This window comes from Ursus arctos, unplaced genomic scaffold (genome assembly GCF_023065955.2).
Source record: "Ursus arctos isolate Adak ecotype North America unplaced genomic scaffold, UrsArc2.0 scaffold_12, whole genome shotgun sequence".
NCBI classification, from domain to species: Eukaryota; Metazoa; Chordata; class Mammalia; order Carnivora; family Ursidae; genus Ursus; species Ursus arctos.
In genome coordinates this window covers 5193280-5217350 of record NW_026622786.1, presented here as the reverse complement: position 1 = coordinate 5217350, position 24071 = coordinate 5193280, and the positions used below count along the sequence as shown (strand labels likewise).

Genomic DNA, 24071 nt, shown 5'->3' with positions numbered 1-24071 from the left:
TGACAGTTTTTGTTCTTCTCCTTTAAAAAAATCAGAAAATAACCTATTATCAAATCAAGCTGTGATTTGAATAAAGCATCATATTTTCCTCAGTAAGTTTAAAGAGAGAAAAAATGTTTTTCATTTGCAAAACTTTTTAACATACGGCTCTTCACATACTTGATTTTGTTCAGTTCTTACAACAATGTAGGTAGCTTTTTTAACTATTTAAAATGTGAGAGAACTAACAGTGAAGTTACGTAACACGTCTAAGGTCACAGCACCAGGACTCACTCCAAACAGACCTTCTGACCGTAGGAGATGCAGACGCCTCACAGAAGCTTCAGCCAGTCTTTGGTTTTAGTGCTGTGCCCCCTCCTTACTGCCTCTCCATTTCTAGCTTCACCTGCTCATGAAGATGCTCAGAACTCGAGCTGCTCCTGGCTCTGCCATGCTTACTGTATTCAGGTCTAGGAAGAGGGGAGGAGTATGTCACCAGTTACATCACTACCACTGGAGCTACCTACCAGCTCTGTTTCCTCCTCCAGCCATGTTAACTACTGCACAATTCTCTGGGCGTGTTCTGTCTTAGTTCCTTAATATCTGGTCCTCCTCCTTTTCTCAATAACTGGGACCTCTGAAGACCTCACCTTGCCAACCAGTGCCTAATGAAACATCTTGGATATGATTCGGCAAAGATAGGAAGGAGGAAAACACAACCCCGGTGCTTTAAGTGTGGGCGATAGGGAGAATCAGGACATAGAATCTGCACATAGGGAGGGGTGATGGGAGCTGGTGTTGAGGGGGGGAGTTTTATTGGTTTAAGTGTGTCATCTTTGAGGTAATGATGGAGCAGCCTTGTAGACCTAGTTTTCTATCCTCCAAAACGTAAAATGGAGAAATAGGTTTAACCAAATATCTGAGGCGACAGCCACGTGGTAAAATTTATAGTTAGAATCAAAGTCTTTGTGTTACGTTTGAATGCTTCTTAGAGGTCTCATTTAAATAACCTCTATATTAGGAAAATGGGACTATCCATGCCTTTTTTTTTTAATGCTGTTTAGAGAATGTAGGATTGTTGTAAATACTACACACAATTTGGGATGGTTGCATATCTTATGAATCAATGGGTGCATATAAAAAGATTCCTCAGCGCGCCACATGGAGAATGTTATAGAATGTTATTCTTGAATTGTTTTCTCTTCTTCACTTTGGCATTTGCATGGTACCTTAGATATTTTTGTGTTATTTTCATTATATTTTGTGCTTTTTTATTTGGTTAAAAAACGCTGCCTGCTCTTTATATCTGAACAGATTTAAGTTTTTAAAAAAGCTCCTTTGAATCCTTCCCCTTTCCTGTACCGCCTTTTTCTTTTTCCATCGTAGAGAAATGTAACCCCTGAACATAACCCAGAAATCTAGATACAGGCCAGTTGATGTCTCAATGGAAACAAGAAAAGGACATACTATTTCTCAGTGCTTAATTGAGAGAAAGCGCATGATATTTTCTAATTCTAAATTGGAGAGGAGAAGTGGGTCAGTCCATGCATTATCATGTGAATGTCTTAATCCTAACAAATGACTTAGTCAAAATGAGAAAGGTAATGAATTTAAACAGACAAGTATCAACAATGCTGCACAAAAAAGTGCTGGTACACCATACCAGCCTATACCTACATGAGAAAAGCTGTGGTTGCATTTTCCCTTGATAAAGATTATGCTGACCGGCCATGGCAGACCATGCTGGGTCACCCACCTGGTATTCTGTCACCTACCAAGACTTGAAAGGACAGGAGAGTGTGTGGTTAAGTTCTCTAAGCACTTCTTTTTTTTTTTTTCTTAAGTTTTTGTTTATTTGAGAGAGAGAGAGTAGGAGCAGGGGGAGGGGCCAAGGGAGAGGGAAAGGGAGAAGCAGACTCCCCGCTGAGCATAGAGCCTGATGCTGGTCTCCTCCCAGGAGAGATCATGACCTGAGCCGAAGTCAGACTCTTAACCAACTGAGCCACCCAGGCACCCCAGCCTTAGTAATTATTTATATATTATATTATATTATATTATATTATATTATATTATATTATATTATATTATACTAGTCACCATACAGCACATACCTGGTTTTTGATGTAAAGTTCGATGATTCATTAGTTGCGTATAACACCCAGTGCACCATGCAATCCGTGCCCTCCTTACTACCCATCACCAGCCTATCCCATTCCCCCACCCCCCTCCCCTCTGAAGCCCTCAGATTGTTTCTTAGAGTCCATAGTCTCTTGTGCTTCTGAACAAAGGCAGTTTTATAGGTTGCACCTTTAAGTCTCTCAGTTCACAGTCTAGTGTTTTCTTGAATGCACTGCATTATCTTTTAATTTTTGGACTTACAAGAAGTCGGGTGTTTTCATGGACTCCTCCTCTCTTTTCCAGATGTCTGGAGGGTTTCTTGGGAGAATATTGTCAACATCGAGACCCCTGTGAGAAGAACCGCTGCCAAAATGGTGGCACGTGTGTGGCCCAGGCCATGTTGGGGAAAGCCACATGCCGATGTGTCCTGGGGTTCACTTGAGATGATTGCCAGTACTCGACAACTCACCCCTGCTTTGTTACTCACCCCTGCCTGAATGGAGGCACCTGCCACGTGCGTAGCTGGGATGACTATGAGTGCACCTGCCAAGTTGGTTTCCCAGGTAACAAATGTGACTCTGGGCTATATTTTCCTATTCTCAGCAGATACCTTTCCTTAGCATCTCTTAGATCTTGACATGTAGTTCTTAAGGATCCTCTAACTCTGGTGTATGTTTAACATTATGATAAGGAACTAGAGTGTTCCAGACAACTATCTTTAACTTCCTTTTGAGATTTCTAAGAGGGAGAAAGAGAAAGGCAGAAATATTTGACTGCCTAAAGTATATATGTCAAGATTGGGGATCAGAACTTTATTTCACCATCCCTAGAAGAAAAGCTGTCTGTGCTATTGATTACTTGCTGCTTGAAATATCTCCCTAGACATTCAGGGCCCTGGTTTTTCTGGTTTTCTGTACTCTGACTATTCCTTTAGCTTCTGCATTGCCTTGTCCTCATCCATGAAATTTTTGTGTTCGTTGGAACTCTGTTTTGAGCCCTCTTTTGAGCCTTATCACAGGTCCCCCAGCTATCTCCAGTGGCTTCAGCTGTCATTATCTTCATCAGTTGCTGGTGACTCTTCTAGTCATCCATTTCACTCCCCCCCTACCCTACATTCAGGCTCATATTTCTAACTATGTGCTGCATATTATCCTTGGAAACTTGACAAGTACCTCACATTCAACATGTTGATATAAATGGGGTGGTAGTGATGTATAGTCCGTGTATTTCAAACTAGATCCCCCTTCTCCCTTACCCCACTTGGAGTCAGGCCCCTAACCTAGCCCCTGAAGCACCTCTCACCTGTTTACTCTTCTCCATTTCCTCTCCTGCTCTGCAGTTGAAGTCTATCCTGTCCATGTTGGTGACAGGTCAGCCCTCACCTGGGCTTCTGCAGTTGTTGCCTAACTGGTTTCCTTACTGTTACTTTCTCCCCATCTTGTTCATCTGTCCCATTGCCACATCTTTGATCGTGGATGCCAGTCATCTCACAAACTCACTTGCTTACAATGTCTAATGACTTTTTATCATCTGTAGAGTCGACTGCAAACCCTTTTACATGGCTTCCATAGCCTGTCATGGTCTCGGCCTTACATCTTTTTATAGCTTTACTTCCCACAAGCATCTAGCTCTAGTCACACCAACATTCTCACCATTTCCTGAAAATGTCATATTTCCTGTTGCCTCCATGCTGTTGCACACCCCTTTGCCTGGAATGCCACCAATTCTTCTACAATTGGTGATTGCCCAATGTTATTTAAAATTCTGTCTTAGTGACTTTTTTGTGTGTGATTCCTTTAAGCAGTCTCTATGTTCTATTATCTTATGTATCACATTTTATTGTAATATTTTTTATATGTCTTTCATCTGACTAGATTGTGAGTTCTTCAAAGGTGGGTCCGAGCTTTATTCAAAATGAGCCATAGATGTTTATTAAGTTAGATGAGGAAAACAGAACCATTCAATATCTTGTTGCCCACTACACTAGCAATTCTGTAAATCTGATGAACAAAAATTAAAAACGTAGTCAGTAAACTAGACTGGATTGGTTAGTTTGGAACACTTGTTTTATTGATTTTTCATTAAAAGATGTTGGTGGTGGTATAGGATAGTTAGAATGGTCCATTATCTTCATCACGACCATGACAGAATTGTGATTCATTGAAGAGATTTGGTGGTTAAAAGAATAATTTTTTCCTGATTGTCAGTTTTGGTTTGTTTTGCTCCACAGGCAAAGGGAAGGCATAGCCATTTAAAACATTTTAATCCTGACTAGTGAAAATGGCAGTAATGTCTTCTTAATTAAGATGTTACTCTGAAATGATCCCCATGTTAAAACTTCTTCCTTTGCCCTTAAAAGGATCTCTTCTTGGTGTTTTGCAGGGCTCTGATTATTTTCACCCATCTGCCACTTTTGTCTGTCTTTAGGAATTACAACAGTTAAGTTTACCCTTTTGGTTTTGTGGTAGCCCTTATACCCCACCTAGTCAGACCTTCTTGGGTTTATCTCCACTCATACTTGAAGAAGCAGAGGTGGGAAGTTAGTGCCTGTACGTAGCACAGGTTCAGGGACCTTTCTGTTTCAGTTGTAGGCAAATACTCTATACACACAGTTGCCAGAGGAACCATTTTTATCTCTTCCCTACTGTAGGTAAGTTCCTCTCAGAGGAATGAAGAAAAAATAGGAAGAAGAATTTTAGTTCCTTCTTTTTCTCTCTGCTTAACATCTTGAGATACATGTGCTGTGCCCAGTTTTGTTTTGTTTTGTTTTTAAGATTTTATTTATTTATTTGAGAGTGGGAGAGCGAGAGCTCGCGTGCACACGCATAGGTGGGGGAAGGGGCAGAGGGAGAAGCAGACTCCCTGCTGACCAGGGAGCTGGACATGGGGCTTGATCCCAGGACCTCAGGATCATGACCTGAGCTGAAAGCAGATGCTTAACTGACTGAGCCACACAGGCGCCCCTGCTGTGCCCAAATTTTTAGTGTACCTTTCCCCTTTGATGTGACATTCCTTGATAGAGAACACTTCTGTGTGCTCATGTGTCACCTCCTTCTTCCTTTTAGAAAAGCTGTCATGGCTTTCATTTGTTTTTCTATGGGGGTCAGATATTTGGATGTTTACCTAGACAACCAATTGGAATACTAACAAGTTCAGGGGTTCTCATAATCTTAGGTAAAAACAAAAAGCTTAAGCTAATGAAAACAAAAATCCATATGAATACCAGATTTACTAATAGCATGGGAATTTTTCTTTTTTCTCTTTCTGCCTCAAAGACGTGCCTTAGGATCCAACACATCAGAGTCTTCTGGCTTCCTCTTATATTTTCCTACTTCAGAGTCCACAAGACGTACCTTTCTAGACCTTTATTCTCATAACAGCTTCTAGTTTTTTTCATAGATAAGTAGCCAGAGATTCTTCATCCTCTTCAAACACATCAAGCAGTATTTATAGCAAGACCACAATTAATAAAATGTTTCCCAGAATACGTGTGTGGGTTGTGTTTAAAGGAAATAAAAGTAGCATTGACTTTTTTCTATCATATAAGAGGTCTGTTAGTAATTGTATATTGTGGAAAAGATCAATGCATTCTTCTATTCACTCAGAAGACATGCTTTGAGAGTCTACTACAGGGATCCAGCCCCTGCCCATGTTATGGGTGATATAAATGGAAACAGCAAATTTGGGCTGTGTATATACATGTGCAGATATGTGTGTGAGAGAGAATGATTTAGGGAGCTGAGAAGGGCAATAAGGTAACTTATGAGTAGAGTTGTCAAGTGGAAGTTCATTAGGTAAACAAAAAGGAAGATGGCATTCCAACGAGAGGCGCAGCTTATGCAAAGACAAGATGTGAGACAGTAGGGAGATCCAGACCCTTCTTTGCCCCTGAAGGGATGGCTGGAATCCTGCAAGGATGGGCTTCATATGACTAGCCTACAGTCCCTGCAATGTGCTCCACTAAGTCTTTGTATTTGCCCGAGGGCGCCAGGGAGTGACTATATCAGGTGATCTTGAGGAGGCTGTGATTTGGGCCTCCTGTGAAGTTCAGTGAGTTTAGGGAGTCTCCACACAGTAGAGCTGTTGGATGGGTGGGAGACGTGGAATGTTGAGGCTGAGGCTGGCTCCCACTTCAGTGGGGAGCACTGAGTTCTGTTCTCCTTCCATAGGTAAGCTGTGCCAGTGGACTGATGCCTGCCTGTCTCATCCCTGTGCAAATGGAAGTACCTATACCACTGTGGCCAACCAGTTCTCCTGCAAATGCCTCACAGGCTTCACAGGACAGAAGTGTGAGACTGATGTCAATGAGTGTGACATTCCAGGACAGTGCCAGCATGGTGGCACCTGCCTCAACCTACCAGGTTCCTATCAGTGCCAGTGCCCCCAAGGCTTCACAGGCCAGCACTGTAACAGCCCCTACTTGCCTGTGCACCCTCCCCCTGTGTCAATGGTGGCACCTGCCGGCAGACTGGTGACTTCACGTTTGAATGCAACTGCCTTCCAGGTAAGGACAGCCCCTAGTGTCTTGGGGTTGGGGGAAAACACCTTCAGTGCAGAAGGAAGGTGGTGGGAGTGGCTCAGTTGCTCCTTTAGGAAATATCCTTCTGAGCAGGAAGAAGGGGAAGTAAGGATTTTGTGTGGGGTGGGTTGCTGGTGAGGGAAGAGTTTTATGAGCTAATAGGGTCCATAAACTGAGTAGGGGGTAATTTAACATGTCAGAGTTTATGATGATGAGTGGCTAGGAAATTGTTTATTGTTCTTTTTGGAAGAACAGCAAGAAATAAGAGAAACAGCTCTGAGAAAGAGACAGATAGGCCTATGGAATGGAAGGGAACACAATGAGAATTAGCCGTTGAAAAATATGTGTGATTAGTAAAGTGCTGTAAACTGAATTGACAATAATAGTAGGTGATCAAATTTCCTATATGCTTTCACCTCTGAAGGTATAATAGATTATTTTCCTACCTACCTAAATGCACCCTCGTACTCTTTTGTAACGTTCCCTGGGCTCCTGGCCCTCTCCATGTGCCCTCTCTGACTTTGAGTAACCTTGCTCTGACATGAAGCTAGAGAATTTTGGAACTGGGGTAATGCTGTGTTACTCAATGGGTACTTCTTGATGCATGCTGATAGATAAGGTATGTCACATCCAGACATAACTACAAGATAGAAGCCAAGAAAAGAACAATTCATGGGAGCTTGGGGCCCAGGATTCTGTAGAGATGGAGAAAGGAACAAGCCCAGCCAATTTTCTAACCCCTTGTAAAAATGACGAGGAGGTTGAAAACCGAGAATTTTGATTGGGAACAGAACACAAGCAGCTGGAGCAGATGAATTACTAAGCCACAAAGATTCCATTTTTTTTTTTAAAGATTTTATTTATTTATTTGACAGAGACAGAGACAGCCAGCGAGAGAGGGAACACAAGCAGGGGGAGTGGGAGAGGAAGAAGCAGGCTCACAGCAGAGGAGCCTGATGTGGGGCTCGATCCCAGCACGCCGGGATCACGCCCTGAGCCGAAGGCAGACGCTCAACCGCTCAACCGCTGTGCCACCCAGGTGCCCCCAAAGATTCCGCTTTTATACAAATATCCTTAGTTCAAAAACAAAAGAAGGAAAACTGTAGGGGGGAATAAAGTGCTAAGTAAGCAGAAGTGCCTCAGAAAGCAGTTGTTCTAGCTGCTCTTTCAGAAAATGAGAATCTTAGATTCTGGTGTCGTGGATGTGTTTCACATATAACGGGACTGCGTGTTTTATCTATGGGGGTTAAAGGTTGTACGTTGGTTCTTGGTATAAAACCCAATGGTAATTAATTCATTTCATTCAGTAAAAATTTATCGACTGCCACTTGTTTTCTGGGCACTGTGCTATGTGCTTGGAAAAGAGTGATACAGGATGCGGCCACATAATAAAAAACTTCATTCCATTTAACTGTAAGCCGCAAGAACAAGCTCTTAATTGTATTGCTTTCGGTTTCTCTTTCAATGAAGACTAGGTAATGCTATCATTGTAGACGCTAAGTAAATTTTATTGACTGAGTATTATTGTCATCCACATTATCTTGTAGAAGAAATAACTAAAAGATATCTTTCTTCACTCCCATATTTGTTGGCCATATGCTAAGAGTTAAAGAAGGAGGCAAATGTAAACAATTTAATTTTACATGTATAATAATGATCTTATTAGTCTAAGTGGCTAATAATTGAGATTAGCATGAATTATTATTGAAAGCTAAATGTGTTTTTTCATTTCAAGAAAATTATTTTTAATAGTTGCCCAGAACAAGAGGTTGATTTGGCAGAGAAATACGGTCGGGAAGTCAGAGAAGTCAATAAAGGAAGTTTTTAGCTAAGAGAGAGTGATTGTTCACTCCCATAGTCTCTGCATTGTTATCCATTAGCCACGATAAGAACCTTAGGGAATTCTGAGAGTGTGTCCAGGAAAGGATCTGTCAAACCAGAATAGTATCTCCTCCTTGAGAGAGGAAATAACCAGGGATTCCACAGCTGAGAGGCTGCCAGGGCTCGTGGGATGAAGTAAGGAGATCTTGGCTGTCTTTTACGCTCTGCTTGTACTTTAAAGCAAGACATTTGTTTACTCACTAATGAAGTGGGCCCGTGTGTGTGTGTGTGTGTGTGTGTGTGTGTGTGTGTGTGTCTGTGTTGGGGTTCGGGATGGGGATGTGGGGCGGGGGAGAAGATTTGGCAAAGAGAAAACTAACACTTATCCAATGCCTTTTATGAGTTAGGCCCTGTGCCAGGTACTTCTGCCTCCATTAGCTCAATTATACAAAAACCTTGGGGAAAGGTATGATTTTTCTAGTTTTCCCAGGTGAAATAGCTCAAGTTTGGAGATGTTAAGTGATTTACCCATAGTTCAAGTTTGGAGATGTTAAGTTTTACCCAAAGTCGCACAGCTAACATGTGGTTAGGCTGAGGCCTGAAAACCAGAGACGTTATTTCTAAAGCCTCTACGTCTTACTGCATCGTACTGCACTGCTTGTCTATCCCTGAAGGTACTTTGAAAATGTGTGACACTTTTTGTTAAATGCTTTGACATGTTTGGATTAAAAAAAAAAAAAGTAGAAGATACTTCTAATTATGATCAAATACTCTTTGTTACCTATCAGCCTATGTATGGCACCATGCAGACATTTAAGATACTTAAGTAGACTAGTTCTTGCCTTTTGGGGTCGCATGATCTAAAACAGATGACATCAGCTTAGACAATGTATACAAAGAAATTTAAAGAGAATTCAAAACAATAGACGATGCAGTATGTATTTACACAATTTGTAAGAGTTTATGCTCATTGTTTTTATGTCCCAGGTGGAGTTTGGAAAGTATTAACTTTATTTCCATATAGGGAAATAGTGCCTGGAGATTATTTTTTCTGAGAAAGTCCTTTTCATAATGCAATACCATTCTCCTTGCCCCTCCTTCCATTGTGCTGCACACTATTCAAGAGACTAAAATGTTACTTAAAATAATAATCACTATCTCCATGTAAATAACACCCTTATTTGAAGAGAATCATAGTTTCAGTTCTAAAAATGGAGAAACCAAGTCAGCAGGAGGGACAAAGGCTTGTTATGGTATTAAGCAACTCCCCTGTGTGCTTCCTGCCACATTTCAAGTCCTTGCACTTTTAATTGAGGCCTACCCTAATCACCCTATTTCAAATAGTAACCATCTCCCTCCCCCCTTAATTATTGGCCCTGGTCTACTTTTTCTTTTTCTGTAACACTTATCATCTGCTTAGTATATAATTTGCACTATATAATTTACTTCATTATGTCTATTGTCTATTGTCTGTCTTTTCCAAATTCTGCCGCCCCTTCCCCTCTTCAGAGTGAAAGCTAGAATCTTTGTTTTTGTTTAGTGACGTATCCCAAGCACCCCAAAACAGTGCCAGGTTCATAAGAGGCACACAAATATTTATCAACCAAGTGAGTTTAGTGTTGAGAATGTAATTTTGTTCTTCTCCTTTTCTTCCTGGTACCATACTTCCTAGACTTAGTGTGGCTTCTCCTTTAGTTCTTGTGTACTCTGGTACTGGATAAGAATTTCAGAGTCCTTTTCAACTCTGAAAGTCAGTGAACCACACATAAGTTAGTGACTATTCAAATGGTCACGTTATACTTCTTTTCCTGCAAAGGACACTATAGTTACTGTGAGTTGATTTTTAAATTTTTATTATTGAAGTATAGTTGACATACAATGTTATATTAGTTTCCGGTGTACAACATAGTGTTTCGACAAGTTTATACATTATGCAGTGCTCACCACAGTAAGTGCAGTCACTGTCTCCATACAACACTATTACGATATTACAGACTATATTCCCTCTGCTGTTCTTTTCACCTCCGTGATGTATTTATTTTATTACTGGAAGTTTGTCCCTCTTTATCCCTTTTACTTCTTTTGCCCATCCTCCCACCCCTACCTCCTTTCTGGCAACTACTGGTTTGTTCTCTATATTTAAGAGTCTGTTTTGTTTTTTAGATTCCACATATAAGTGAAATGATATGGTATTTGTCTTTCTCTGTCTGACTTATTTCTTTTAACGTATAATACCCTCTAGGTCCATCCATGTTTTCACAAATGGCAAGATTTCTTTCCTTTTTATGGTTGAGTAATATGAGTGTAGTATTTGAGTATTAAAACTGCAAAAGTGACTCATCTTGTGTAACAGAGAAAGAAGTGTTTCTCCACTGAGGGAAGAAAAAAGGAATATATTCAAGAGGGAACTAATCTAATCAAACCAAGGAACCGTATTTCATTTTCTCCTTGGATGATCAACTGTTAATAATCCAGATCCTTTGTGGGCTACCATTAAATAAGTCTTTAGCAGAAGCCCTGAAGAGGGACACTCAGCCCGAATAATTTTAATGTAAGAGCAACATAGAAAATAAATTATTGGATCATCGATTCTCAGTATTTTTGGGTTAGGGCCGAATAGTGGGGAGAGAATGAATTAGGCTGTTTTTGTGTTTGTGAATATTTTAAAAAGTAGCACAGATGATCAGAGAACAGTAGATTGTTTGGATCTGTTGGCTGTGCCTTGTGAGTTCACATTTGGGTTGGCCAGTCCTCAATGTACTTTACTTTTCTTTCTCTCCTGTACCTGTCTATTCCTTTATGATTTTTTTAAAAATTTCCTAAGAAGCTGTCTGATCTGTCCTCTCCAAACAATGGAGGCTTATTCTTCGTGAACTACCTCTGTACTTTACAGGCTGATTATACGTGATACCCCCATATCATTAAAATAAAGCTTAAGCCCATTTTGTGGCTTTTGTGTCTGAGCTTAAAAACTGTTAGAAATAATTCCCTTTTGTATTCTCATATGCAGGGGCATGTAACTTTCTCTTGGGTATTATCCTAGTCATACTTCGGCAGATTTCTCTGGAGCTGCTGCAGAAATGATCATACCACTTTCCAGGGTGCATTATTTTAGTGCCAGTTTTAGTTGATGTTCCTGGAAGTCTTTCCAATTCTCCTATGCTCAGTAGTTTGGACCATGCTATCTCCTTAGCTTTCTGTCACCTTCCCCTGCCCACCTTGCCTTTTTATATAGAAATTATTCTTTTGTAAAAAAAGATTTTATTTATTTATTTATTTAGAGAGTGTGAGTGGGGGAGGGGCAAAGGGAGAGAGAGAAAGAGAGAAAATCTCCAGCTGACTCCACCCGGAGCACAGAGCCTGATACGGGGCTCCATGCCACGACCCTGAGATCATGACCTGAGCCAAAATCAACAGTTGGATGCTCACCTGACTGAGCCACCCACGTGCCCCTAGAGCTTATTCTTTATGATGTGTCAAAGGCACCTCTTTCACTGAAATGCCTTCTATGTTCCCAATCCCCATGGGGATTGGAGACTTTCCCCAAGGTCTTTTGGTAACTTGTATACCTCTAGCACAGCACGTATCAAACTGATTGTTTATTTGTTCATCTTTCCCAGTAGACGCTCTCATTTTAACTCTTCCTCCCAGTACCAACTTAGTGTGTGGCACAAAATTTAGACCCAGTGAATATTTGACAAATGAATTGAATGTGATAGAAAAGAGAATTATTGTATTCTGTAATTTAAATATATATATACCAAATTTCTTTCTTTTGATTCACCTTATTTATTTCTTTTACTTTTTCGGTGATGAATTCAGAAGAGTGGAGATCATTAGGGAGATATCAAGAGAGGCATGTAGAGCAGCAGCCTGGGTGGGTGGTAGGGCCCAGGGATACATGGGCCAGTCATGAGGTCAGCAAGCTCATCTGGGCCCATTTGGAGAATGGAAGATGTTGGCCAAGAAAACCAACTGGACAGATATGGGAGCAGTTTGCTTTTGTGACAGATTTCTTCTTGGGGGCTTGGAGGAGAAAGTAGACTTGTAGCTTTTTTTTTGCCTTTGTCCAGTTTCAGACATTCCTGTTGTTTTCCTTCACTCTTTCATCGCTGTGGACTAAAGCTCTTCCGGAGGACTTTTAGCCTGGTTTGAGAGAATCCTAGTGTGTCATCTTATCTTCCTCTGTCTGCTCTCTTCTTTGTGTCTCTCTGTAAGGCTTTCCATCCTCACACATCCCAGTGTATGAAAATGGAAAGATGTGGATGCTTTCTTGAGAGATGCTGTTCTCTGTGTGGAATGACAAGTTCAAAAGATTCTTTTCTGCTCCCCACCCTCACTGTCATCATTTATCAGTTACGTGGGCCATGGTTTTATAACAGCACAGTCTTAAAATGTTCCTTCTAAGTTTAATTTCTCTCCTTTTGGCCTTTTAAGGATGTGAATTGGCTTTAAGCAGTAGACCTTTTAGTATGATCATGTGAGCCTCTTTGTAAGCCTGCTACACCCATCCCACCCACAGGTCTGGAGACTTGTCTGTTTCCCTTTCCCCTAGAACCTTAAAATACATTTTTAAGAAGTGACTGCACTGTAACTTATTCATATAATCCTTACCACCACCTCCTCTCCTTGGGTGGACTTTCTTACAAGAATTTGCTAGCTATTTCCAAAAGGAGGTCTGGATCTCTATTTTTAAAGCATAAATCTTGTCTTAACTCTGGAGGAGAACTGATTTGGCCCGAGTTTTCTCAGACATGGGAGATTTTATCCTTAGGTTAGTTTTGCAGATTTTTGCTAGGGAACTCTGGGGTCCCAGACAGCATAGTGATTAAAACTGGTTCAGTACTGACTCCTACCTACTAGCCATGTAAACTTGATAAGTCAGCCATATGGCCCTCAACTTCTTCATCTTTAACATGAAGGGATTAGAGTAGATAATTTCTAAGGGCTGTTTGGATGCTACTCATATGTAATAGTATTAGCTAATATGTATAGATCACTTATGCATCAGGCATTGTTTTAAGTGTATTCCCCCCTAATGTAATAGGTTTATTGAGATACAATTTGCATACCATATAATTTGCTCTTGGAAGTGTACAATTCAGGGGTTTTCAGTGTATTCACAGATATGTGTAACCATCACCACAATCAATTTTAGAACATTTTTATCACTCCAGAAAAAACCTTGTACCATCAGTAGTCACATTACCTTGGTCCCTAATTCTCCCCCAGCACCAGGGAACTACTCATCTACTTTCTGTCTCTATAGATTTGCCTGTTCTGGACATTTCATATAAATGGAAACATATGTGATCATTTGGAATTGGCTCCTTTCACCTAATGTTTTTCAAAGTTCGTTCATGTTATAGGAGGTATCAGTGCTTCACTCCTTTCATGGCTGAATAATATTCCATTGTAGATTTACCACATTTTCCCCTACTTTCTAAAAATTGAAGTATGATTAACATACAATGTATTATTAGTTTCAGGTGTAAAACATTGGTTCAACAATCCTATGCATTACTCAGTGCTCACCACATTTTTTCTATTTTAATGTTTTTTTCTTATGTTAGTCACCATACAGCACATCCCTGTTTCTGATGTAAAGTTTGATGATTCATTAGTTGCATATAACACCCAGTGCAACATGCAATACGTGCCCTTCTTACTACCCACCACCAGCCTATCCTATTCCCCCACCCCCCTCCCCTCTGAAACCCTCAGTTTGTTTCTCAGAGTCCATAGTCTCTCATGCTTCATTCCCCCTTCTGATTACCCCCCCCCTTTCTTTATCCCTTTCTTCCCCTACCGATCTTCCTAGTTCTTATGTTTCATAGATGAGAGAAATCATATGATAATTGTCTTTCTCTGCTTGATGTATTTCACTTAGCATTATCTCCTCCAGTCCATCCATGTTGCAGCAAATGTTGAGAACTCGTTCTTTCTGATAGCTGAGTAATATTCCATTGTATACCTGGACCAGAACTTCTTAATCCAGTCATCTGTTGAAGGGCATCTCGGTTGCTTCCACGATTTAGCTGTTGTGGACAATGCTGCTATGAACATTGGGGTGCATATGGCCCTTCTCTTCACTACATCTGTATCTTTGGGGTAAATACCCAGTAGTGCAATGGCTGGGTCATAGGGTAGCTCAATTTTTAACTTTTTAAGGGACCTCCTCCACACTGTTTTCCAGAGTGGCTGTACCAACTTGCATTCCCACCAACAATGTAGGAGGGATCCCCTTTCTCCACATCCTCTCCAGCAATTCTTGTTTCTTGCCTTGTCAGTTTTTGCCATTCTCACTGGCGTAAGGTGGTATCTTAGTGTGGTTTTGATTTGAATTTCCCTGATGGCTAATGATTTTGAACATTTTTTCATGTGTCTGTTAGCCATTTGTATGTCATCATTGGAAAAGTGTCTGTTCATAACTTCTGCCCATTTTATGATTTGTTTATTTGTTCCTCACGTATTGAGTTTGAGAAGTTCTTTGTAGATCTTGGATACCAGTCTTTTATTTGTAGCATCATTTGCAAATATATTCTCCCATTCCATGGGCTTCCTCTTAGTTTTTTTTTGACTGTTTCCTTGGCTGTGCAGAAGCTTTTTATCTTGATGAAGTCCCACAAGTTCATTTTATCTTTTCTTTCTCTTGCCTTGGGAGATGTGTCATGAAAAAGGTTGCTTTGGCCGATTTCGTAGAAGTTGCTGCCTATGTTCTCCTCTAGGATTTTGATGGATTCATGTCTCACATCGAGGTCTTTCATCCATTTGGAGTTTATCTTTGTGTATGGTGTGAGAGAGTGGTCAAGTTTCATTCTTTTGCATGTAGCTGTCCAATTTTCCCAGCACCATTTATTGAAGAGACTGTCTTTTTTCCACTGGTTGTTTTTTCCTGCTTTATTAAAGATTAGTTGCCCAGAGAGCTGAGGGTCCATTTCTGGGTTCTCTATTCTGTTCCATTGGTCTCTGTGTCTGTTTTTGTGACACCACCATGCTGTCTTTGTGATCACAGCTTTGTAGTATAGCTCGAAATCCGGCATTGTGATGCCCCCAGCTTTGTTTATCCTTTTCAACAGTTCCTTGGAGATTCTGGGCCTTTTCCGGTTCCACAGAAATTTAAGGACTATTTGTTCCAGTTCCTTGAAAAATGTCATCGGTATTTTGATCGGGATAGCATTGAAAGTGTAGATTGCTCTGGGTAGCATGGACATTTTAACTATGTTAATTCTTCCAATCCATGAGCATGGAATATTTTTCCATCTTTTTGTGTCTTCCTCAATGTCTTTCAAGAGTGATTTGTAGTTTCTAGAATATAGATCCTTTACGTCTCGGTCAAGTTAATTCCAAGGTAACGTATGGTTTTTGGTGCTATTGTAAATGGGATGGATTCCCTAATTTCTCTTTTTTCAGTCTCATTGTCTGTGTATAGAAATGCAACTGATTTCTGAGCATTGATTTTGTATCCCGCCACATTACTGAATTGCTCTATAACTTCTAATAGTTTGGGAGTGTATTCTTTTGGGTTTTCCATATAGAGTATCATGTCATCTGCAAAGAGAGACATTTTGACTTCTTCTCTGCCGATTTGGATACCTTTGATCCCTTTTTGTTGTCTGATTGCTGTTGCAAGGACTTCTAGTACTATGTTGAATAATAGTGGCGAGAGTGGGCATCCTTGTCGTGTTCCTGATCTTAAGGGAAAGGCTTCCAGCTTTTCTCCATTGAGAATGATATTTGCTGTAGGCTTTTCATAGATAGTTTTCATGAGATTGAGGAATGTACCCTCTATCCCTACACTCTGAAGGGTTTTAATCAGAAAAGGATGCTGTATTTTGTCAAATGCTTTTTCTGCATCAATTGAGAGGATCATACGGTTCTTGACTCTTTTCTTGTTGATACGATCTATCACACTGATCGATTTGCGAATGTTGAACCACCCTTGCATCCCAGGGATGATTCCCACTTGTTCATGATGGATAATCCTTTTAATGTACTGTTGGATCCTATTAGCTAGGATCTTGTCGAGAATGTTGGCATCCATATTCGTCAGGGATATCGGTCTATAATTCTCCTTTTTGATGGGGTCTTTGCCTGGTTTGGGGATCAAGATAATACTGGCCTCATAGAATGAGTTTGGTAGTTTTCCTTCTGTTTCTATTTTCAGTGTAATGTTCTGACACATATTGTGTCCGATAAGACAAAGCAATAAGAGAACTGGTCAAAAGATTTGAAGAAGAAATGATTCACCAAAGAAGATACACAAATGGCCAAAAAGCACTTGAAAAGATGCTCCACTTAAACCACTTAAAAGCATAAAGTTGAACAAAAATCAAAATGGCTGCATTAATGTCTCTGCAAGGCTCAATTTTGAACTAGGTAGCCTTTTTCTTCTCTTCTGCAAACCTCTGCTCCTCCTTTCTTAGCCTTTTGTTTCAGGAACCTGGTACCACCCGAAAGACATGATGAAGGAGCTGCCAGCACCCACATAATTTCTGTCAAACTGGCTAGATCCTATATTTCCCTATAACCCCCCCCCCCCGCCTCTTCCTCCAAGGGGACTAGGCTAACAGTTTGTTTTTGTTTTTGTTGTTTTAAATAATGATTTTTTATTATGTTAGTCACCATACAGTATATCCTTAGTTTTTGATGTAGTGTTCCATGAGGCTCCCAGTTTATGAGGGCCTTAGCCTTCTGTAGCCTCCTTTGCCCGGGACAGCAATGAAGCTGTTGTTCCTCATTTTTCCAAACTCTGTCTTCGTCTTATATTTTGGCCGTGTAGCACAGAGGTCAGTTTTGCACAGCACACTCAGTCATCAGGAAGATAAATGAGTAAGACAGTGAGTTACCATTACACATCCATCCCCGTGCCTACAATTACGAAGGCTCTAAACATATGTGGTGCGGATGTAAAGTACCTAGAAGTTTCTTACACTTGTGGGAATGAAAAATGGTCCAGCCACTTAGAAAAGCCGAACCACAGATAGACATTTACCAATCACATGAACAGCCATTCCTCTCCTAAGTATTTACACAATATGTCCACACAACAAATGCACACGAATATTCCTCACAGCTGTACTCACAATGGCTAAACCCTGGAAACGACATAGATGTCCATTAATAGGTGAAGGTACAGACAGAATATATCCATACAGAGGAATACTACTACCAATGAAAATGCCTGAAGTGGTGATGCATGTAGTAATAGGGGTTGATTTTCGAATCCTTAGGCTGCACAAAGGAATGTAGACATGAAAGAGTTCCATTTACATAAAGTTGTTAAAAATGTAAGCCCACCTATGATGCCAGTGGTTGCCTGGGGCTGAGGATGGAAGCAGTGATGGGCTTCAATGGTACCACCCAAGGGAAGTTGTGACCTAGAGGAAATACCCTGTGTCCTGAATGGAGCAGTAGTTTCCATTGTATGTCCCTCTGTGAAAATGTGTTTAACTGTACAGTTAAGTTTTTTTTTTTAATTTTATTTTGTTGTGAAAGCACTCACACTGCATCCTCTTCTTTTTACTCCTCCAAAGGAGGACAAGAAGGAGCATCAGTGGCAATTGGCAGTTGTGGAAACATCTAAAGCTAGCCTCTGGCTCAGGAGAGAACCTTGTGCCTCCTCCTCGTGGTTTCGGGTACTCTACACGTTCAGAGGAACTTCTCTAGTAACAAACTATAGAAATGATCCCTGAAAGTATAGTCTCAATTGTATACTTTCAAGTGATGCAGTCTACTGTACCTAAATTATACCTCAGTAACAGGTAACAGTAACAGGTAATCCGTTTCTCCATACTAGCAGTGGACATTTAGAAAATGAAATTTTAAAAAAAGGAAATGAAATTTGACAAACACAATAGAGATTCATGTCCGCCATCATTAAATGCATGAGAACACATATAACAAAGACCCCTGAAAACTACTGCTGAGATAAATTAATGGAAATCTAAATAAATAGAAAAACATATATCACATTCATAGATTAGAAGACTCAATATTGTTGGAATATCAAATCAGCATTATTCTGCTTCATACTGGACATTCTAAGCTGAACTGCAAACCCAAACTTCCAATGTTTCCCCATAACCTGTCTTAAATACCAGGGATTTTTTTCCTGCTTTGTCAAAGATTAGCTGACCATATAGTTGAGGGTCCATTTCTGGGGTCTCTATTCTGTTCCATTGATCTATGTGTTTGTTTTTGTGCCAGTACCATACCGTCTAGATGACTACAGCTTTGTAATGCAGCTTTAAGTCTGGAATCGTGATGCCTCCAGCCTTGTTGTTCTTTCTCAGGATTGCTTTGGCTGTTCAGGGTCTTTTGTGGTTCCATACAAATTTGAGGAGTGTTTCTTCTAGCTATGTGAGAGATGCTGGTGGTATTTAAATAGGGATTGCATTAAATGTGTAGATTGTTTTGGGTAGTATAGACGTTTTAACAATATTTGGTTTTCCAATCCATGAGCATGGGATGTTTTTCCATTTCTTTGTGTCCTCCTCAGTTTCTTTGCTAAGTGTTCTGTAGTTTTCAGAGATCTTTCTTCTCTTTGGTTAGGTTTATTCCTGGGTATCTTATGGGTTTTGGTGCAATTGTAAATGGGATCGATTCCTTGATTTCTCTTTCTGCTGCTTCATTATTGGTGTATAGAAATGCAACAGACTCCTATATGTTGATTTTGAATCCTGCAACTTACCGAATTGGTGTATCTGTTGTAGCAGTGATGTGGATGGAGCTAGAGTGTATGATGCTAAGAGAAATACGTCAGTCAGAGAAGACAAATACTGTATGATTTCACTTACATATGGAATTTAAGAAACAAAACGGATGAACATAGGAAGGAAGGAAAGAGAGGCAAACCATAAAACGGACTCTGAACTATAGAGAATAAAGTGATGGTGGCTGGAGGGGAGGTGGGCAGGGGGATGGGTGAAATGGGTGATGGGCATTAAGGAGGGCACTTGCTGTGATGAGCACTGGGTGTTTGTCGTATGTAAGTGATGAATCACTAAATTCTACTCCTGAAACTAATATTATACCCTGTGTTAACTAGCTGGAATTTAAGTAAAAACTTGCAATAAAAAAAAAAATAAAGCCTTTGCTGAATCTCACACAGCAGTATCATTATGTTGTATGGTTGGAAACTAGAATGGGGTGGGGAGATGATGAGCTTTCAGAAGTGGTTGATCCAATCCCATGTCGTCTCCCTTGAATGCTCAGTGCCACCTGGCCACACCCATTGCACCTTGATCTCAGCCAAGTCCAGCCACTAAGTTGAAGAGCTTGATGCTGTCAATGTAAAGTAGATGAACCTTTAAGAATTTCTAAAAAACCAAGGAAGAGAGTTCTATTTGAGCCCAAATTAAGACAGGTGCCTGGGATGGGGCGCCTGGGTGGCTCAGTCATTAAGCGTCTGCCTTCGGCTCAGGGCGTGATCCTGGAGTCCTGGGATTGAGCCCCACATCGGGCTCCTCCACTGGGAGCCTGCTTCTTCCTCTCCCACTCCCGCTGCTTGTGTTCCCTCTCTCACTGGCTGTCTCTCTTTGTCAAATAAATAGATAAAATCTTAAAAAAAAAAAAAAAAAAAAGACAGCCGCCTGGGATAGGCAGTCTTCACAAAGAAGGGAGTGTTCTGGCAAAGGAGCATTTGGTGTAGCGTTGTATACATTTTTACATGAAAAGTTACAAACTGTCATACAAAAGACATTGTAGAAAGACACTGCAGTTCCAGATCTTAAGTTTCTAGTATATGAAGGGTGGTATGACTTCAGTCTTATGGGAACCAGGGAAGTGTCTTCCTTTTTCTTATCTTTTCCGGAATGCTCCTTTTGGGTTATTTTCTTTAAGAAAGCAGAGGTACAATGTGTGCTTGGGGCAGAAATAGAGCCCATGCTTCGAGTTTTTGTAGATTCATTTTGACCTTGGTAAATGTGAAAGCATAGCTTCCTTGGGAGCCAGGAGCAGGACCCACAAACAGTAAAAGTTGAAAATTTCCTGTATTAGTGCTACAGTGACCTCCTAAGTCTCTGGCTCATAAGATCTAGGTGGGAACGTGTGCTGAAGAAGTGAGGAGGTGCTTCAGGGCATCCTTTTCTCCTGCCTCCCTGTTTCTCTCTTCTCAACCTCAGCTTCTATGTCACTGAACACCACTGCACACATCCACTGTGGATATCATCCATCACTGACCCATGCCCTGGAACTTCCCATGCGTGGTTAGAGGAATACAACCGCAAGTCAATGATATGAGGTCAACCCAAAGAACTCTATCCAACGCTGTTCCATCTTTTTAAAATTGTTTTTATATTTTTTAAAAATTTAATTTTAGTTAACTTACAATGTGACATGAGGTTCAGGTGTATAATATGGTGATTGAACATTTGTAGACATTGCCCAGTGCTCATGACCACAAGTGCACTTCTTGATCCCCATCACCTTCACCTATCCTCCAGCCCCACTCCCCTCTGGCTGCCACCAGTTTGTTCTCTATAGTCTGTTTCTTGGTTTGTCTCTCTCCCTTTTCTTTTTCCTTTGCTTATAGGTTTTGTTTCTTAAATGCCACATGGGAGTGAAATCATATGGTATTTATCTTTCTCTGACTGACTTATCTCACTTAGCATAATACACTCTGGCTCCATCCGTGTCCTTGCAAATGGCAAGATTTCATTCTTTTTTTTATGGCTGAATGAAATTCCATGGTATATATACACCACATTGTCTTTACGCTCTTTCCATAATTTGGCTATGCTGCTGTACATAGGGGTGCATGTATTCCTGCAAATTAGTGTTTATGTCTTTTTAGGAGTAAATATCCAGGCATTAAATACGAGGGTAAACCAAATAAGCATAGCAAAATGGCAGTAAGGTTACAAATCTTTCCAAAATTGGTGTTCATTACATGTATGATGCATATTACTAAGCATAAATTAACCATTTGACAATTTCAAAAGAAGTCTCGTGAGAGGCAAATGAAATCCATAAGTGACCTGAAATGTGGTGTTTAGTGACATGATAAAAACAACAAAGAAAGCAATTCACACAGAGAGGAGGCGTCTAGGACATAGGGATGTCAAGCATCAGTTTAATGAGAAGGCAAAATGGTGTCCCAGTAAGGCAAAAGAAGTCTCCTAACATAGGAATACAGCCAGAAGAATAGTGAGTCAAGACAAAACATTTTGAAAAATTAATAATGTACTCACTTAGTTTTATACTCTGCCCCTCACCCTATATTTTTGAATGGATAGAGAAAAAAAGTTGAGAAGAACATCATGACAGTCTACGACTCTGTAATTGGGCAGTGTTTGTGAATGTCTGTGAATATATGAATATATATGAATACAAATATGCCATTTCCCAGCTCTGTCCACTACAAAGGCCTAGAAATACCAGTTGCAATGAGAGCCTAAGGATACACGTTATGATCTGGGAGCATGGTTTCCCATGAAATGAACCACAGATTCTTAGAGAAATGGCTGAGGCCAGGCCAGAGGCAGCAAATCTTCAACATGAGACAGAAACACCTCATCATACAGATAGCAGGAAAGGTCTCAAAAGCTATGAGGGTTTTACTGAAAGGCTATGGAAGCCAACCTGAAGTCACTTTCACTGCTGAAAGAGAGGTTAAATGGAGCAATCATAAGACCATAATACGATGGTTTAAAACACTTGGATATGATTGCATCCTTGGTTTCATATTAACACAGAAAAAAAAAATGAAGAGGAAAAGAAACTTATGGGTTACCATTAGAGATGCTAGAGGACCAGCTCCCTTAGCTGCAGTTTTCCCTACAAACTGTACCACCAGGTAAATAGTATTTGGGGAAATTTCTCTTAATACAAGTGTTTATACAAGTCTTCTAGGACCCAAAACATGATGATGGAATATCATCACTGTGCTCCACAGAATCAATTGATGGATAGGCCTTGAACATGAGGGCGGCCAGCATCATTAGAACACCCGGATACGAGGTGCATCCTGATGGAAAGCACACAGCACTTGAGAGGAAGTCTTGCCAATATGTCCAACCTCAGACTGATCAGTTTCTACATCTGCCAGCTCCAACACAGCAGTCAGAAACAAGGGGCTACCGACTATTTGGATGAGGTTAGAAGGACCTCTTTTGTCAGAGCTGCATTTTAATTATATTTCATTTTCAGCTCCCATAAATGTAAACTTAAAAACTGAAGAAATAGTGACTATTTTTCTATTAAACACAACTTTATTACTCTGGGCGAATTCTGTTTCCCTTAATGTGAAGCATTAAGCGGCAAGATGCAAGCTTATTTTTGATTGTTGTGCACTTATACTTTTTACTTTTCACTGTTCCAGCTAGAAAATCTTAAATTCCATGTGAGGCTTGCATTTTCTCTCTAATAGCACTGTTCCATAATCTACCACGAACTGAGAGGACGTATGGTGGATTGTGTTATAGTCTATCTGGCTATAAATGCAGTCTGTGGGAATGCTCCAGAACAAACACCTCAGTATTTCCAAGAATGGGTAACAAAAAAGGAGAGAGCAAGACCTGGAGAGAGAGAGAGAGAGAGAGAGAAGCAGGTTGAGAGCCAGAGGGAGAGAGAGGGAGGGAGGAGGAAGGAAAGGGAGAAACTGAGGAGAAATCTACACATTGCTAGGAGGCTTCAAGACAGGTCCTACTGATCACAGTTTGTGCATTTTGTTTGGATCCTGATCTAGAGAAAACAACTTAAAGACAACAATGGGGAATGTGAACACTGTGTATTTTATGAAAGTACATATTGTAAATTTATTGATGAATACTTCGAAGGTTACAATGATAATCCTTTCAAAAAGTGTTCTCATTTAGGGAACATACAGATAAAACTGCAAATGAAATATGATGTCTGGCTTTTGCTTTAAGTAATATAGGAAAAAGTAAGTGGGTGGGATTGTAGTAAAACAAGTTCAGCCATAAATTGATAATTGTTGAGACTGGCTGATGAGGATGGGGATGTTCTGTTATACAATTCTGTCTACTTGTGTGTACTCCCGACATTCTGCATCTAGAAAAGAGTGATGAAGAGTACAAGTCCACTGAGGATAATGGCAGCAGAACCTCTCACCACATACTTTAAAGGGTTAGGGATTAACCGAGAGAGTCAGTAACACCACTCATAACCCTGCCCCCAAACAGCCAGGGGCCAGCCAATACTGCGGACTCCGGATGGTTAGTATTTAGCCAGGTCTGGGAGCCAGACACAGCAGAGGGATTAGCACAGACCATGCACTTAGAGCAGAAGACTTCAGGGAGGGCAACTCAGCAGGGAACACAGGGGCATTATGGCAGAAAGAGAGTGCGAATGGCTCAGAATATGCCTGAGGCCTGCGGACTACAGCTTCAGCTACTTGGATCTGAAGGAAAGGGGCTGCACGGTGTAGAGGATCAGAGGTGGCAGCTGGGGGAGGCACAGTCGTCGGTGCAAAGGGGCAGACCTGGAAGAAGGTAACGTCCTTTGGAGGCTTGTGGTAAAGAGAAAGAATGAAGCCACTGATAGAAATGAAAGGACCTATTGGAAGAAAACAGGATCCCAGAAGCAGAAGACACACCGCGCCTCTCCCCAGACCTTTACATCTATTAGAATGATTACACCAAAGAGAGGATCCAGACCTCCGAAGTCCACC

The 24071-nt window shown here is 40.7% G+C and overlaps 1 non-coding gene and 1 pseudogene across 1 annotated transcript; one reads left to right on the top strand and one right to left on the bottom strand.

The window, feature by feature from the left end:
- The window catches only part of LOC125281743 (notch homolog 2 N-terminal-like protein A), a 77801-nt pseudogene extending 70316 nt beyond the window's left edge, over window positions 1-7485 (top strand).
- A 10448-nt stretch (window positions 7486-17933) lies between these two features.
- On the bottom strand, window positions 17934-18144 carry LOC125282166 (small nucleolar RNA U3). The gene has a single exon (XR_003313761.2). It is a non-coding gene; the product is annotated as a small nucleolar RNA U3 (small nucleolar RNA).
- Window positions 18145-24071: the final 5927 nt, after the last annotated feature.